The following is an 18,745-nucleotide window of genomic DNA, read 5'->3' as shown; positions in this document are numbered from 1 at the left end:
TTGGTTAAAAGCCTTCTGAAAGTCCAAATAAACCACATCCACTTCCTCCCCCACTTCCTCTACTGTTTACATCATCAAAGAACTCCAGTAGATTTGTCAAGCATGATTTCCTTTATGTAAATCCATGCTGACTGTGCCTGGTTCTGTCATTGTTTCCTAAATGCTATGCTATGAAATCCTTGGTAATATAGCATCTTCCTCACTAAGGATGTCAGACTCACTGGTCTGTAATTCCCTGTTCTTGTCTACCTCCCTTTTTATACCGTGGGGTAGCATTAGCTACCCTCCAATCTGTAGATACTGCTTCAGGGTCTAAAGAATCTTGGAAGATGACCACCAATCTATTGTTTCTAGGGCCACTTCCTTAAGTACGCTGGGATGTAGATTATCAAGTCCTTGGGATTTATCAGCTTTCAATCCTATCAATTTCTCCAACATCATTTCTCTATTAATATAGATTTGCTTCAGTTCCTTCTTCTCACTAAACCCTGTGTTCCCTATCATTACTGGTAAATTATCTGTGTCCTCCTTTGTGAAGGCAGAAGTGAAGTATGAATTTAATTCATCGGTCATTTCTTTGTTCCCCATTATAATTCCCCCGTTTCTGACTATAAGGGACCTACATTAGTTTTCACCAATCTTTTCCTTTACATACCTATAACACTTTTTACAGTTAGTTCATCTCGTTCCTGCAAGCCTACTGTCACACTCACTGACCCTTTAACTCCTTTGATGATCTGAACCCACAATCCTCCAACTCCCCCACAACTCTCCAACTCTTCCCCAAATCCCAAGTTTCCAACCTTCTGATCCCTCCTGACAGTACCCATCCATCCTCAACCCTCAACATTCCTGAAACACTCTTCCCAATGTGACCCTACAACTCATCCACCCTAGCCACTCAACCACACAGCCAGTCCACATAGTTGGCAACCTATGCTCCATCTACAACTGTTCCACCTACCATATCGTCACCCTCCCACTCTACCGCCATTCTACCAGATTACCATCCTATCCACTCTATCCAATTAACTCATTGGTACTCATACATTAACACCGTAAAATAATACTTAAATGTCCAGAAATGTCTCTGTTTTTTTCATGGATGTTACAAACGCGATGGGAGGCATATGTCTTTAATGAAGCTCCACTACTCATTGCCACTCATGGCATTTATGTAAGTATTTTAATTTTACCATCAAAATGACCACTCAATTCTCTTTCATACTGCTAGACAGAATAAAAGAGACTTTCATGAGGCTTCTGAACTGAATTCAAAGTAATTTGTTTATTGTAACATGAAACCTAATTCTTAAAACAAGTGGCAAACACTAGTTAACATCTTAGCTATAATCCATAGTTAGAAATATATCCCCTTAACCCAAAATAGACACACTCATTCAACACAAAAAGACAACAGATTCTGCAGAGACAATTTGTTTTTTTAAGAAAAACCTGATGGCCTGAAAAGAAAGGCTAGAATTAGATGAATTCTCACAGTCCACCAGATTTCTTGTCAACATAATGAAATTGCTGAAAGCTTTAGATTGATGGAGTATCTTCAGTTGGATTGAAGTGAAGGTGGACACACGTCTAGAGTAGGTGACCAGAGTTCAGCAGTTTCGGGGTTTATAAGATAGTAAGAAATGCTGATAATTGGAATCTGTACTAGATTCCCAGAAGAAGAAGAGAGAAAATTGCAGCTTCTGAGGTTCCTTTCCTTACTGACTCCCTAGATCCTGGAAAACAGAAATCAAGTCCATCAAGGGCTGCTGGGTAACAATCAACACAAAGGCCCACGAGAGGCTTTTTCAAAAATCAGATTTCCAACAATTAAAGGCCATAAATCTGATCTCTTATCTCCCTAAAAAGCTTTGCTTGTCTTTTATTCCCAGTGTCATTTGTTTTTTAGAACACAACAAATAATGCACACATTAAACTGTTGAGATAATTTCCAAGAAACCATATATAAGAAAGTGGTTAAACAGTTCCAGGTCTTCAGGTGTTTCACATAGTCCATAAGTATCAGTATGTACTCCCAACATGAATGAAGGTTAACCATTGATTGATTGATTGATTCACGTACATCAAAGTACAGTGAAAGCTTTATTTATGAGCAATACAGGCAGATCACAGTAAACAAGGATGTACATATGTTGTAAAAGAAAATGCCCAGAGGCATGCAGGATACATTGTACAGGGTGTACACTAGATGAGATCAATGTTAACAAGATCAACATTATTTGATGCTGAAGAGTTCATTCATCAGTCTAATAATGGCTGGGAAGAAGTTGTTCCTGAACCTACCTGTGCATGTGTTCAGGCTTCAGTATCTTCTGCCTTACGGAAGAGGGTCAGAGGCTTTGATGATGTTTGCAGCTTTTGCGGTAGTGAGCTGTACAAATTGAGTCCATGGATTGAAGGTTGAATTCCATGATGGTCTGGGCTGTGCACACCACCTTCTGTAGTTTTCTTTATTGGTCTTGGCTGTTATGCACCTGGACAGTATTCTGTCAATGGTGCAACCATGGAAGTTGGTGAGGGTTCTTATGGACATGCCAAATTTCCTGAGCCACCTGAGGAACAAGAGGCATTTTTTTTTGCCTTCTTGATCCGTGACAAGTCCAGGACATGTTGTCGGTTGTCATTACTCCCAGGAACTTAACACTCTCCACTCTCTGAAGCTCAGCTCCATTAATATAGATGGGGGCATGTTGTCCTCCTTTTTTTCTGAAGTCAGTTTTGCTGACATTGAGATAGAGGTTGTTCTCACTGCACCACATCATCAAGCCCTCTGTCTCGTTTCTGTATTTTGACTCATCGTTGTTAGATATCCGCTCTACTACCATGGTGTCATTAGTGAACTTGTAGATGGCGTTCCAAGATGGCATTTGGAATTTGGCAACACTGTTGTGGGGGGAGCTGAGGATGCATCCTTGGGAGGGGCCAGTGTTGAGTGTTATTGTGGAGGAGGTGCAGTTACCTGTCTTCCCTGATTGTGGTCAGAAAGCTGAGGATCCAGTTGCAGAGGGCAGAGCCAAGACCAAGGTCACAGTGTTTTCAGATCAGTCTGGAGGGGATAATAATGTTGAAGGCGGAACAGTAGTCAATGAGCACAAATCTGATGTGGGTGTCCTTGTTGTCCAGATGTTCCGGGGATGAGTGCAGAGCTAGGAATATGGCATCCGCTGTGGAGCTGTTATGTCGGTAGTCAAATTGCAGGTGATTGAGGTTGGGAGACTGGAGTTGATGCGGGCCATGACCGGTCACTCAAAGCACTTCATGATTATTAAGGTAGTCGTGAAGGCACAATGCATGTGCTTTCTTAGGTACCAGGATGATGATGGCCTTCTTGAAGCAGGTAGGGACTTCAGCTTGAGGGAAGGAGAGGTTGAAGATGTCAGTGAATATCTCCGCCAGTCAAAGACTCTGTCTAGGCCCATCGCTTTCCTTGGGTTGCCTCTCAGGAAGACCAATCTGATGTCTGCAACAGTGGTCGAGGGAACAGGTGTGGCTGGAGTTGTCAGGGTAGGTGACACCACGTTACTGGCATTCTGCTCAAACTGAGCATAGAAAGCATTGAACGCACCAGGAAGAGAGGTGTTTTTGTCTGCTATCTTGCTCAGTTTCATTTTGTCCCCCTTTATGTTGTTTAGGCATTGCTATAGGTGGCGGGAGTCTGGTAGGTTTGGACCTCTAAGTTAGTCTGGTACTGCCTCTTGGGATCTCTGATGGCTTTGCAGAGGTCATATTTAGATTTCCTGTATTGGTCTGGGTCATCCAACTTGTATGCTGCACTCCTGGCCTTCAGGAGGGAATGAATTGCATGGTTCATCTAAGATTTATGGTTGGGGAACGCACAGATTGACTTCTTTGGTACACAGTCCTCCACACATTTGCTAATGAAGTCCATTGCGGTAGTGGCATTCTCATCTAGATTTTCTGCTGAGGACTTGAATATAGTCCAGTCCACCAATTCCAAGCAGTCCTGGAGACAGTCTTCCACAGCCTATGACCAGCATTGTACTTCTTTTTGTGAAGGGTCCTCCAGTTTTAGCTTCTGCTTGTAAACTGGCAGGAGAAACACCACTGTGTTCTGATTTTCTAAATTGTGGACAGGGGATGGAGAGGCATGTCTCTCTGATTGTTGTGTAGCTGTGGTCCAGAATGTTTGGTCCTCTAGTGGAGCAGGAGTTGTGTTTGGTGGTATTTTGGCAGCACCCTTTTGAGGTTGGCTTGGTTGAAGTCACTGGCCATAATGATGAGGGGCTTGGGGAATTTCATCTCTACAGATTTACAGTGGTGGTGTAAATCATGTCTACGGCATTCTCCACATCTGCATGAGGAGGTATGTAGACTGCTGTCAGGAAGGTGGAGGTGAACTCTCACGGTAAGTAGTAGGGATGGCATTTTCCCATTAAGGGAACAATGGCTTGCCAGAATGCATTAGCTAGTTCAGTAAAAGGGACATGCCTTGCTGAACTTGCACTGCACAGAAGGACTCAGTTGAAAGACTGCTTTATATTTCTGAAGAAGCTGAATTTAGATATACAGATAGAAATGTGGAATTCCATTTTTGGGTAAAAATATAGGAATGGAGTAGCAATCCAATAATGATTGCCACATTTGGAATATTCAGCCAATGACTTACTGTTCACACACCAATCGCTACCCATTGGCTGGACCAGATCATTTGTGAATATTGGGTGAGAGTCTGCTCAGATTTAGCCTTGTTAAGACCAGTGAGATGCATCCTCCAGAGTCTACACAAGCAGAATAGAGATACTCAGGGATTGAAACTATACTTCAGAAGATATCTGTGCCTTTTAAGAACTTAGGGATGAAATTTAGATTAATGTAGTTCCATCATCACATTTTTAAAGTCAGTTAGAGGTGGACGTTAAATGTTAGTCTTGGCCACATCTTGAAAATTTGACAGAAAAAAGCATTTATTAAAATTCTTCCTCGAGACTGAGAGGTTATAATCAGTAAATAAGTTGTTCATAATCACTAACACTTTTTAGTATGGACCTGTGTGCTCTTTGTGCTGATCCTGAGCAATACCTTCCTGCCCCAGTATTCAACAGATGGGAGAATTTTGCCTTTAACACAGCATAGCCTAGCAAACATTAACATGATTTCCAATCTCATCTGTCTAGTGCAAATCTGAGCAGATTAGCCATCCGCTCTATGTCCCACTTTTACTTTTTTATTATTAAACAGGCTATTGATCTAAGTCCCTTAGTTTCAAAAGGATCCCCATAATTACCAGTTGAGAGGCTGAGATCTTATTTAGTTTACTGTCAGTCTACAGTGGTTTCATTTATGATGAAAAATATTGTTGAGTGTCTTACTTAAGTATACAAAGATGTAGGTGTGGATATTACTTTTTCACAATATGTTACAACCTCATCAAACTATTACAAAATGTGATTGATGAACCATATTAAGTCATTGCTACATTTTGTTTTATAGGAGACTTCTTACAGCTTTCCATCTGTGTATCTTTCTAATAATAGTTTCCTGTTCTTGGATGGCAAGGGGGTATGCTTACTCTAATTTTCAAATAATATGCATACATCTGGATCACATACTGCATCCCATTAAGTATATTTTCTGAGTTATTAAAAGAATAATTATTTAATTTAAATAATGTATTTTGTTTGTAACTTCTGCCAGTGACATTTCAACATAATCATCCATTTGTAAATTAAAAAATCAAAACACAAAGATAGAGCTTCAAACTTTTTGAGAGGTTTGTTCTCATAACTGTGGACTGAAAATGATGAGATAATATTTAAAACATCATGAACCCCCATTATCTTTTTCCTCTTGCACTTTTACACTAGTAAAATGTTGTTGTACATATTCATCTGCGCAGTATCCTCCACATGACATCTATAACATTTCCCTGATCATAATGTGGACCATTATATTGAATATATCTGTTTAGGCCTGCATTCTTCCAAGCAGATAATGTCTGTTATTGTGATTTCTATATAAAGTGGAGCAACTCATTCATTGCTGAAAACTTGGTTAAAACAGTCACTGTTTTTGTGGCATCGATGTCTGAAATCATGGTTACGTATCTGTCAAGATCTCTCAGCCCCTTCATTACATTTTAATGTATTTATGCAGCAACATTTAAAATAATAACTGCATATGAATAGTTTACTGGGTCAGTGTTTTTGAAGGAAAAGACTAATCAAATTACATTTATTTAATTTTTGCGTCAGCAGTTATAATCCCCATTCTAAATTCTGCTTATCTCACCAGCTGTGAAGAAGATATTAACTTGTCAGATCAAAATGATATCAGCAAGTGCAAGCATTAGGTGCTCTAGGTCATTGCCTGTGACGTGGACAGAAATTAATGGCCATTGTTGTGGAAGCATCATAACAAAATTGAACCCAGTGAATTACTTAAGAGTTTGATATGTAACATGTTTTTTAATTTGAAAGATCAGGTGATGACAAGCCTGTAATTTTAATTGAAAAATGTGACTGTTGGTATAGTACAACTGAAAAACGCTGCTAAATTCTAGAATCTAAACAGATTTAACAGAAAACTGGCACTGAGAGATTTTTCACTGTCATGTTGTTGGCTGAAGTGATGGTGTCACAGTTGATCACCGTATCTTGCCTTGATGATTAGGTGCTGAAAGCACAAATAGACCCAAATGTGATACATCATTACACAAATAGAATATTATTCCTGTGTTGAAGTTAACTTCTCATTCATTTTATAGCAACTGAAGAGATGGATTATTTCAAAGGCTAAAAGATTATTAAAATGTTGAAGATGAGAAATACAGTTATATTGAAAGACAGCATTTTATTGGCATTTGCTGTATTCTAAGTTATGAATGGGCAAAGTCTGTTTTTTATAAGAAACATTGGAAAGTATTTTTAAAAATTCACAATATTTATGACTATAGTGTTTTTATTGTTCCTTCCTCACTATTTCAGCTTATTAAATCATTCTTTTTCTTTGAAATTCATTGTTAGACCCAACTTGAAAATTCAGCTTTCTAGCGCCTCTCTGTTTTCCAGGCATTATCCAGCCACTAATATTCCAATCTGATGGCAAGGACAAACAAACACATTTTTAGTTTTAATCACACTATTCCAAAATATTGGATTAGATAGATGTGCTACAGTAAGAGAATTAGTTAAAGGGGAAGGTGTAAAAAACATTTTCAATGATAAATTTAAATATTCTGTCATTCATTCACTAAGTGCTAATTGTTAGGAAGGCACCTTACTAGCATTATATTAAACACTTAGCTAAGTTGTTGGTTTCTAATTTCAAGCATCATATAGATAGAATCATGGAATCCCCATAGTGTGGAAACAGGCCATTTGGCCTAACAAGTCCACACCAAACCTCCGAAGTGTATCCCATCCAGACCCATGTCCCTATCCTATTACTCTACATTTCCCTGACTGAAGCACCTAATCTACACATCCCTGAACACTATGAACAATTTAGCATAGCCAATTCACCTAACCTGCTCATCTTTGGACTGTGGAAGGAAAACGGAGCACCCGGAGGAAACCCTGATAGACACAGGGAGAAAGTGCAAACTCCACACAGACAATCGCCCGAGGCTAGAATTAAACCCAGGTCCCTGGCCCTGTGAGGCAACAGTGCTAACCACTAAGCCACCCACCGCCAGCTATGGGCAATTTCTATTGTACTTTATTGCACTGGTGTAATCATATTGTGTGAACAGAAAAAGATTTTACTGGTTTTGTATTATTGTTGGCTGACGCCTAAAATAGTGTGGGGTTAACAGCAATAGCAGTGCAATAAGGCCTTTAACTGAGCCTTAATTGTCTGGTTAAGACCTCAATTTTCACGGGATAGAATTGCCAGTTAGGGGCGTTGGTGTCACAGTCTTTAATTGGGTGAAGGTGGGAGTATTAGGGGGTTCTGCTGCTGGCTCACCATGGGAAATAGCATTAATTTCCATCAATAGGTGCCATAAATACCTCCCTTACCCTGCAACATGAAATGGACAGAGGTATTACAGAGAAAGGCAAGTTGCTCTCAGGAGGAGGCAAAAGGAAATACAGGCCCTACAACTGAAAACCACATTCATCCAGGGCCTTCAATAAAGTGGCCACTAACACACATCTTGAATACCTGTCATCCCACCATCAATTCCATGCAGTGTTTCCAACAGGACATAGCCCTCCTTAAGCCTATTTATTCTGCTCCCTGTGATGTACCAGACCAGAGTTGGTTGTTGGGGTGGAATGTCTGTCAGGCTTGATGCATGATGGCAGCAACAACAGTGAAAACACAAAGGTCAGTGTCAAGACGGGGGCAATGGCTGGAGGTTTAGCAAAGATTAGGGGTAAGAGTGGGCCAAGATTAAAGTAGAGACCGGAGCTGGGACTGGGACTGGGCCTGGGATAGTGATTAAAGCAGAGATTTGGACAAAGATTATTGTATATGGTACTGTTTTGAAAGGGTTGATGTTGGAAAATGTATGAAGCTCTGTCCAATATGATGTCATACAGTCTCTTCGGCATGAAAAAAGGAGTCCAGCTCTTGACTCAGATGTGCCACCGTCATCTCCTGATAGTCTTACGTATGATGTCTAACAATCCAATATAACTTGCTTCTTTTGCTATCACACAATAAACCACATAGAGTCATAGAGTCATAGAGAGGTACAGCATGGAAACAGACACTTCGGTCCAACCTGTCCATGCCGACCAGATATCCCAACCCAATCTAGTCCCACCTGCCAGCACTCGGTTCATATCCCTCCAAACCCTTCCTATTCATATACCCATCCAAATGCCTCTTAAATGTTGCAATTGTACCAGCCTCCACCACATCCTCCAGCAGCTCATTTCATACACGTACCACCCTCTGCCTGAAAAAGTTGCACCTTAGCTTTCTTTTATATCTTTCCCCTCTTCCCTAAACCTATGCCCTCTAGTTCTGGACTCCCCGACCCCAGGGAAAAGACTTTGTCTATTTATCCAAACCTTGCCCCTCATAATTTTGTAAACCTCCATAAGGTAACCCCTCAGCATCCGACGCTCCAGGGAAAACAGCCCCAGCCTATTCAGCCTCTCCCTGTAGCTCAAATCCTCCAACCTTGGCAACATCCTCGTAAATCTTTTCTGAACCCTTTCAAGTATCACAACATCTTTCCGATAGGAAGGAGACCAGAATTGCATGCAATATTCCAGCAGTGGCCTAACCAATGTCCTGTACAGCCGCAACATGACTCCCAACTTCTGTACTCAATATTCTGACCAATACAGGAAAGCATACCAAATGCCTTCTTCACTATCCTATCTACCTGCAACTCCACTTTCAAGGAGCTATGAACCTGCACTCCAAGGTCTCTTTGTTCAGCAACACTCCCGAGGACCTTACCATTAAGTGTATAAGTCCTGCTAAGATTTGCTTTCCCAAAATGTAGCACCTTGTATTTATCTGAATTAAACTCCATCTGCCACTTCTCAGCCCATTGGCCTATCTGGCCAAATCCTGTTGTAATCGGAGGTAACCCTCTTTGTTGTCCACCACACCTCCAATTTTGGTGTCATCTGCAAACTTACTAACTGTACGTCTTATGCTCGCATCCAAATCATTTATGTAAATGACAAAAAGTAGAGGGCCCAGCACCGATCCTTGTGGCACTCCACTGGTCACAGGCCTCCAGTCTGAAAAACAACCCTCCACCACCACCTTCTGTCTTCTACCTTTGAGCCAGTTCTGTATCCAAATGGCTAGTTCCCCCTGTATTCCATGAGATCTAACCTTGCTAATCAGTCTCCCATGGGGAACCTTGTCAAATGCCTTACTGAAGTCCATATAGATCACATCTACTGCTCTGCCTTCATCAATCTTCTTTGTTACTTCTTCAAAAAACTTAATCAAGTTTGTGAGACATGACTTCCCATGCACAAAGCCATGTTCACTATCCCCAATCAGTCCTTGCCTTTCCAAATATATGTACATCCTGTCCCTCAGGATTCTCTCCAACAACTTGCCCACCACTGAGGTCAGGCTCACCGGTCTATGATTCTCTGGTTTGTCTTTACCGCTCTTCTTAAACAGTGGCACCACATTTGCCAACCTCCAGTCTTCCAGCACCTCACCTGTGACTATTGATGATACAAATATCTCAGCAAGAGGCCCAGCAATCACTTCCCACAGAGTTCACGGGTACACCTGATCAGGTCCTAGGGATTTATCCACTTTTAACCGTTTCAAGACATCCAGCACTTCCTCCTCTGTAATCTGGACATTTTGCAAGATGTCACCATCTATTTCCCTACAGTCTATATCTTCCATATCCTTTTCCACAGTAAATACTGATGCAAAATATTCATTTTGTATCTCCCCCATTTTCTGTGGCTCCACACAAATGCCTCCTTGCTGATCTTTGAGGGGCCCTATTCTCTCCCTAGTTATCCTTTTGTCCTTAATATATTTGTAAAAACCCATTGGATTCTCCTTAATTCTATTTGCCAAGGCTATCTCATGTCCCTGTTTTGCCCTCCTGATTTCCTTCGTAAGTATACTCCTACTTCCTTTATACTCTTCTAAGGATTCACTCGATCTATCCTTCTGTACCTGACATATGCTTCCTTTGTTTTCTTAACCAAATCCTCAATTTCTTTAGTCATCCAACATTCCTTATGCCTACCAGCCTTCCCTTTCACCCTGACAGGAATATACTTTCTCTGGATTCTTGTTATCTAATTTCTGAAGGTTTCCCATTTTCCAGCCGTCCCTTTACCTGCAAACATCTCTTTCTAAGACATTTGCCACTTTTAATTAAGACTGAGTAGTGGCTAATCCTCTACCACTGTTAACCAAACAGGCCCTCAGAGTCAGAGTAGTAAGGAGGATCGGTGGTAACTCTCCTCACCCAATGAGTATCTGTTGGTGATTTGGCTATCCAGCACATACTATAGCAATGGACATCATTGTTTTTCTATCACAGTAATGATAACAATTATAGAAAAAAAACTGTATCCAGGAGAAAAAAATCAGAATACTACTGCTTTAAATAAAATATCACTTTCAGATCACTCAAACAGCTCATCAATAGCTGCAAAAACTTGAATAATAAGCAAACTTCAGAACAAAGGTATCTTGTGTGCAGTGTTATGGATATTGGTCTTTTGTTTTGAAGGATTTAATATTAACTAAGTCAGTCTTTCTAGATCAATAATTTTGACGTAGTATGTGCCTTCCAGTGTTTTGTTGGTGAACTGAATAATCGAGAATTGAACTTAGCTTTGAAAAACTGAGGAATTGAAAAGGTTTTGGGCAATTTCAAGGAGTTAAATACAAGTTTAGTCTCCCTTAGGGAAAAAGGTGATTCCTCACACATATGGAATTAAGATATGTAGTGAAAGAGATATTAGAAAATTTCTAGACCAGGTTGGTTGAAAATCTGCATTGTTTATTGAAAGCTGATAATGCCTGAGATGGTAGTTGTATGAGGATCCAAGGAAAATGTTTCATAGCTTACAGGACATGAACAGAGAAAAAATGGCAGTTAAATCAAACCAACAGATTTTACAGGGCGAGGAAATATTTCTTTTTTTTTGAGTAAATGTTAATGATGGTGTTGGGGTGGTATTTTGTTTCACCATCTAATTTAAAATACTGCAAATGTTTATTCGGCTAGATTTTTAACATTTTATATTTATTTATCTTGTCTAATAAAGTCTGTTTTATTAATAAAACTAAATCTGCAGTCTTGTGTGCTTGTTTCAGTGAAAGACCACAATGTTATTTTTTGAAACAAGATGATCCATCAAGCTAGATTTCATTCTGGGATCTGACTTGTCCTGTCATGCCATCAGCTGAGATCATATCAATGGAAAAAACAAGAAGACTAACAGCCTGCCAGGCTAAAACTATCACTATAGACTTGATAGGGAGTGCAGGAAGAGCAGTATGAGTTAGCAAACCTTAAGAAAAAGTTGTCATACTTGGCAGTTACAGTGTTCATGGAAAAGAAGGATCTGAAAGGACAGTCTCAATTGATGTTTGACTGGGAAGGAGCCTTTCTGGATTTCCATGGGTCAAGTTAAAAATCCCTGTTAGGCAAGAGAAAAAAGATAAACTAGTGTCACAAAAAACAGAAATTGCTGCAAAGATACAGCAGGTCTTGCAGCATCTGTGAAGATAAATCAGAGTTAATGTTTTGGGTTCAGTGACCCTTCCTCAGAATTGATGGTACCTATTCATTTTCCCAGGCTGATTGTTATCCACTTTTTTGTCTGTCCAACTGTTCTCCTCTCTCTTTGGGCTCTGTCTCCACCTATTGTTTACTCCTTACCCCCTCTCGCTACCCTATCTTCTGCATAAAAACAACAACATTTTCCTAGCTACCATCAGTTTTGAGGAAGGGTCATTAATTTTGATTTCTCTCCACAGATACTGCCAAACCTGATTAACCTTTCCAGCAATTTCTGTTTTTGTTTCTGATTTCCAGCATCCACAGTTCTTTCAGTTTTTAATAAGTTAATGGCAGAAGGCTCCTATTATTTCCTCTCTTGCCTTCCTTAACAGCCTGGGATACATCTCATCCAAGTTCACGGAGTCAGTCATCACGTGCTCCCTGAATGAGTTACTCTCAACAAACTGCAATGATGCACATATGAATAAAGTGAAACTGAAGTAAAGTGGAATATTTACAAATTAAATTTAATTTTGAAAATCTTCCATGCTGCCTTTGTGTTTTCAAATCTAATGTTAATGGCATTAAAATTGGGCCAGAATGATTTCCATGATACTGAGCCTTCTTAGTTTCCTTGGAGGCTCTTCTTATGACTCACCCACAGATCAGCAGATGACTTGTTTCACTTCTGAAAAGTGGGCTCTGCTGTATGATCACAGAGGTCCATGATGCATACCAGAAGTACTATAACTTTCAGTAATCACATGGGAAATGGAAAAAGCAAGGGGCAGAAGTGGTACACACTTCCTGCTATGCTGTCAGGAATGGTACACTGTTGACTGTCTCCCACTATGCACACTTCAGAGGACCCTGAAGTGTGCATACATTTCACAGAAGTTGTCAACTGCAGGAGTTTTGTTTGCAAGAGGCTCATCAGCAAAAGTCAACTGCTGCCAATTCATGATTTGCATATAGTAACTCTTAGTACCCACCATGCTTGAACATATTAGAGCAAGGAAGAAACTTGCCAAACAGTTTTATTCTCATTATGTCATCAGATTATACACCTTAAACCAGTTTAGCATTCCTGTCTTGGTAATACTGTTGACACTGCTGCTTTCTTAGAAACACACATACAATTTGCTCTGTTGATGAGCTAGGCTTCTGGATTATTCCATTATCAGAAGTAATGTTTTGCACCAAGGCTTATAATTGTTGTTCAGGTTTTGTAACTGATTGGTGATGACCTTGGACAGGATGTTGTAATCTGCATTAAGCACTGAGAAATTTCTAATTTCCTCCCTCTCTTTCCCTTCTGCTTGTAGATGAGGGTGATGATGCCCCTACACATGGTTTCACACATGCTAGCGGTCAGAAGCATACTGTCATACACCTCCAGCAGGTCCTGACCAATCACGTCACACAGAGCTGAATACAATTCCACTGGTACACTGTCACCTCTGGGAGTTTAGCACTTCTTAAAGGACTGGAGGGCCTTAGTCAGCTCATCAGGTAGTCTAGCCTCGCCTGCATGCTGCTGTCTGAGACCTCTATTATGGAAGACAGGAATGACTGGGAGGCCGCACTATCTGTGGACTTTGTGTCATACAGTCTGACATAAAAGGATTTGCTAATCTTCAGGATGTCATACTGAGATGACATGACCAAGCCATCTTCTTCCTTTAGGCTGCTGATCACAGAGCTCTCCCTGTGAATGTGAGCATGTCTCATCTTGCTCCACAAAGTGGATTTTGGACCGAAATATTATCTTGGAGATCTCCGAGGCAAAGAGCTAGGCTTGCTGGCTTATCACTCCTCGGAGATCCAACGTCACCCAACATCGACATCCAACGTCTGCAGCAGGAATACATTCTACATGTTTTTCAAGAGTTTGCTCATTTCTTTTTCACAAAAATATACTTTATTCATAAAACAACTTTCTTTATGTACATGCACAGGTACTAAAGAAAAGCAAATCCAAAGGCACTTCCCTCCTTATCCAAGACACTATTAACATATACTTTGAGGCAAAGAGAGGGTCTGCTAACTGAATGGACTCTCATTGCTTAGACAGTGATCTTTCCTCACTGTGCCTTGGCAGCAGCTGACCCAAATTTTAGTGCGTCCATCAGCACATAGTCCTGGATCTTGAACAACATTGCCACCTGCTGTTGAAGGCCCTGTTCCACTGCTTGAAACTTGCCATCTTTACAATTACACATAGCACACAGTGACAATTGGCTAAATTGTGGGAGCAGCACATTCAGTTGTGTACAATGCCTAGAATGTTCAGGTCAACATTTGTGGCAGCATTCTCATCTTGCATCACTAATCTTGGCAAATAGTGTGATTTGGAATGATATCCAACATTTGCTCAAGAGGACATTCTCAGCCTGTTATCTGTACTGGTACTTTCAATGGGATCCAGATTCTGTGGTGGATCACCCACACTGGGGTCCAATTTGGTCAGGCTGTCCAGGGGTCATATGTTTGGCAACAGTTACTACCTCCTGGCAGCTCATCACTGCACCTTCTTTCAGGGTCGGAATAAGCCTCGTCACACCAGACGCAACCCCCACCCCCGCATTCACAATGCACAGGTCATTCCAACAATCTTTTTCAACTAACTCCTCTAAACGTTCATGGCAGTGTGTAGACCTTCAAGGTCAGTGTGAAACAGCAGCTTCTGAAATCTGAAGTCAATGCATCCAACATTGATCAGCAAGCATGGACCATCTGAGTGGCTGTGTTGCTGCACAACTTTGAGGGAAAAATGCTCATCACTATTTGACCTCTACGCCACTTGGGCCTTCAAACACCAACACTTCAGCCTCCTCAGTTCTTAGGTTTCTAAGTGAGCCGCTTTCTCCTTTTCTTCTACATTGATGTGGGCGATTCCCAGAATAACACTAAGGCGAGGTCAGTATCATTTGAGTGCCCAGAACCTGCCACAATTCCAGCACTTCTCTTTGACGTATCCATTGGGTAGAATTGACAAGCAGCTTATCTTGGAGGTTGGAACAAGGAATGGAGCTGTAAGCTGTGTGCCAACAGTCACCTGCCTGATGATAGTCTCTTTTTTGCTCTTGAGAGTCCAATCTATCATCAAGATCCAAGTGATGTGGTCTCACATGTCAACCATTGATGCTTGAAACCTGTCACTAGTAAACTTCCTCAACTCCAGATAAATATTCTTAACTGTCACTATTTCAACTAAATATTCCTTCAGGAGAAAGTGAGGACAGCAGATGCTGGATATCAGAGTTGAGACTGTGGTGCTGGAAAAGCACAGCTGGTCAGGCAGCATCAGAGGAGCAGGAAAATCAACATTTTGAGCATAAGTCCTTCATCAGTAATCCTTCAGCTAGCTATCAAGGTTTGATTTAAAGGAGGGCTCCAGGAAGACAATATAGCTCCAGAGATACAGAAACCAGGTCTTTCCTTCAGCTTGCGTATGCTCATAAAACCTCTGCTGTATCTGTGACAGTTCCCAAGCCTCTTGTCAGTACCCAAAGATCTGCTTTAAACATCTGTACATTATCCCAATATTTCACCATGGGCTTTCTACACAGATGTGCTCTCATATAGACCATCTTATTCACTCATAGTAAGGACCTGAGAAATCATAATGAACTATGCATCCTCAATCAACCTAAATTGCCAGATCATTGATTATTTCCAGCCTTCGCTTGAAACTATCCAGCATCTTACTTATCAGCAAACAGAACATCCAACCAAGAGTACCACTTCATTCCTCCTCAGCCTCAAAAGATACTAACATGGGCATGCAAACTTGTCCTGGACTTCCCATGTAGATGCGATGGTCAAGAAGGCACACAACGCCTCTTCTTCCTCAGGTGGCTCAGGAGATTTGGCATGTCCATTAGACCCTCACCAAGCTCTATAGCTGCACCACTGAAAATATACGCTAAGGGTTAGTATGGCAATTGCTCTATCCAGGACCGGAAGAAATTACAGCAGGTTGTGTGCACCGCCCAAACCATCACGGAAGCCAATCTTCCATCCATGGACTCCATTTACATGACTCACTGCTGCAGAAAGTCTGCCAACATCATCAAAGACCCATCACACCCCAGTAATGTTCTCCTATAACATCTTCAGTCTGGCAGAAGACACAGCAGCTTCAACACACGCACCAGCAGGTTCAGGAACAGCTTCTTCCCAGCTGTTATTAGACTGATGAATGGACTCTCTAACATCAAATAATGCTGATCTTGCTAACATTGATCCTGCCTAGTGCACACCCTGTGCAATGTAGCCTGTATGCCTGTGTCTAAGTCTTTTTGATCTGTACATCCTTGCTTACTATGATCTGCCTGTACTGCGCGTAAACAAAGCTTTTCACATGCAACAATCAATCAATCAATCAAAGCAGAGTTAATGTTTCAGATCCAGTGACCCTTCTTCAGAACAGTCACTTGACTCGAAACGTTAAGGCTACTTTCTCTCCACACAAGCTGCCTGATCTGCTGACTTTTTCCAGCAATTTCTATTTTGTTTCTGATTTCCAGCATTCACAGTACTTTGGGTTTTTTTTGTTATAATTGGGTTACTTGGTTGTCATGAAGAACATAGTTTATATTCTGTTTGCTGTTAGGATTATAAAATCAGTTACAGTCAATTATATTTAATTCAATTCTGATATCAATTTAGAAGTAACATTGGATAATTTATCTAGTAAGTGCCATGGACAAAATATAATCCCATGTTTTGATACTAACATATTGAATTGCATTTATCAAGGAGAAGTCAGCAAAGTATTGCAAAGTAGATGAAGGATTTATATTGGTGTCATGGGTGAAACTTAAATTGGAAATCCTTAACACAAATACATATGTTTGAGCTACCTCCACTTCAGTTCTTCTCTTTCGACAGTTTCCATTTTGGTAACTGCACCGAATGTCATGTTCAGCTAAATTATTTCATCTAGTGTCATGTGTGTAAATAACTACAAGATGAACCATGTCACAGTCAAAATATATACAAGTTTTGCGCAATGTTTCTTTCCAAAGTATATGTAGAATCAAGATAATAAACAGCTTATAGAATAAATTGTATGGAGGCCATCAAATCGAAATCATTTGTTATACAGTGGCATTTTCCAAAGAAAAGTGAGTTACATATTGTTAGAACTTCTGAGACTTGTCATCAGAACTATTCAGTTCAATGCTATTTATTATTCCAGTAAACAGTTTTACATATAATGCTGGGCTCAGGTAGTACCTAAAAATAACAACTCCATTCTCAAGTGAAATGTGAAGAAGCAATATGAATGAATAACTGTGGACTTTAAAAAGTATATTTCCATTTAGTGGAACACAGAGGCCTTTTTATTTGAAGTGGGAGAAGCAGTAGTATGGTATTAACGTAACTGGACTAGTAAGGCTAGTCAAATGCTCAGGGGACGTTAGTTTGAATTCCACTACAGCAGATTTTCTCTTTTGTCTTTTGAATGGTGGGACCTTGGCATTGCTGGCTGGGCCAACATTTATCTTCTGTCCTTATTTGCCCTGGAGAAGATGGTGGTGAATGGTCTTCTTGAACTACTGCAGTCCATGTGCTATAAGTTGACCTACAATTCTGTTGGGGGGGGGGGGAGGTGCAAGGTTTCCTGAGGTTTGGGGGAAGTTCCAGGTTTTTGACTCTGAAACACTGAAGGAATAGCAATACATTGCCAAGTCAGGATAGTGGCTAGCTTCTGGGGAACGTGAAGGTGGTGTTGTTCCCATGCATTGGCTGCCATTGTCTTTTGGATGGCAGTGAGGTTATGGGTTTGGAAAGTACTGTCTAAGTAGCCTTGGTGAATTTCTGCAGTGTATCTTGTAGATGTTGCACGGTATTGCTATTTGTGTCTTGAAGATAGCAGACAGGCTTTGGAGAGACCAGACATGTGTTATTTGATGCAAAATTCTTTGACTCTGACCTTTCTTGTAACTATTGGAATCCAACTATTAAGTCTGGAATCATAAAAACTGGTAAAAATGGTTGTCCACTAAACCATTGTGGATTGTTGAAAAACTCACCTGATTTACCTAATGCCCTTTCAGGAAGGAAATCTTCCATCCTTACCTACATGTGACTCCAGTCACAGCAATACAACTGAACCTTAACTAGCCTATAAAATTAATTATCAATTCACCCAATTGGATCAACCACTACAAAGTCCAAAAATAGAAATGAAAGTGAACAGACCATCTGGTATTGACAAAGGACCAGAAACAACAAAAGCAAACCCTTCAAAGACCTGCTTAGTAATATCTGGAAAACTGCCCCACAACCTAATCAACATCCCGATATTGATGCACTCATGGAATCATACCTTATAGACCATGTCCCAGACAGCACTAATGCCATCCCTGGGTTTTTCCTTCTCCATCATTGAAATGAACTGAACTGGTGTAGCCAAATACTGTGGCTCACGAGCAGGTCACAGATTAGGATTTTTAAGGCATATTACTTACATGGGTTCAATGGTACACAGTTAGGACTGAGCTGCCCTGTGACTCCTCAACATTGAATCCAGATCTCATGAAAGTACATGGCATCAGATCA

The 18,745-nt window shown here is 40.6% G+C and overlaps 1 protein-coding gene and 1 long non-coding RNA gene across 2 annotated transcripts in view; one reads left to right on the top strand and one right to left on the bottom strand.

Annotated features, from left to right (window-relative positions):
• LOC122551638 (voltage-gated inwardly rectifying potassium channel KCNH7-like) overlaps positions 1-18,745 on the top strand; it is a 470,988-nt gene that overhangs the window by 281,082 nt on the left and 171,161 nt on the right. The gene's annotated exons all lie outside the window — the stretch shown is intronic.
• Positions 1,330-18,745, bottom strand: part of LOC122551639 (uncharacterized) — a 49,676-nt gene continuing 32,260 nt past the window's right edge. The window contains exon 3 of the long non-coding RNA XR_015757697.1: positions 1,330-1,739. This is a non-coding gene — a long non-coding RNA (uncharacterized LOC122551639). The remainder of the gene's footprint in view (positions 1,740-18,745) is intronic.

The sequence above is a fragment of the Chiloscyllium plagiosum genome, unplaced genomic scaffold, assembly GCF_037043375.1.
Source record: "Chiloscyllium plagiosum isolate Xiang-an unplaced genomic scaffold, Cpla_swu_hap1 HiC_scaffold_7, whole genome shotgun sequence".
In the NCBI taxonomy this organism is placed as follows: domain Eukaryota; kingdom Metazoa; phylum Chordata; class Chondrichthyes; order Orectolobiformes; family Hemiscylliidae; genus Chiloscyllium; species Chiloscyllium plagiosum.
This window is presented reverse-complemented; position numbering and strand designations above follow the sequence as displayed.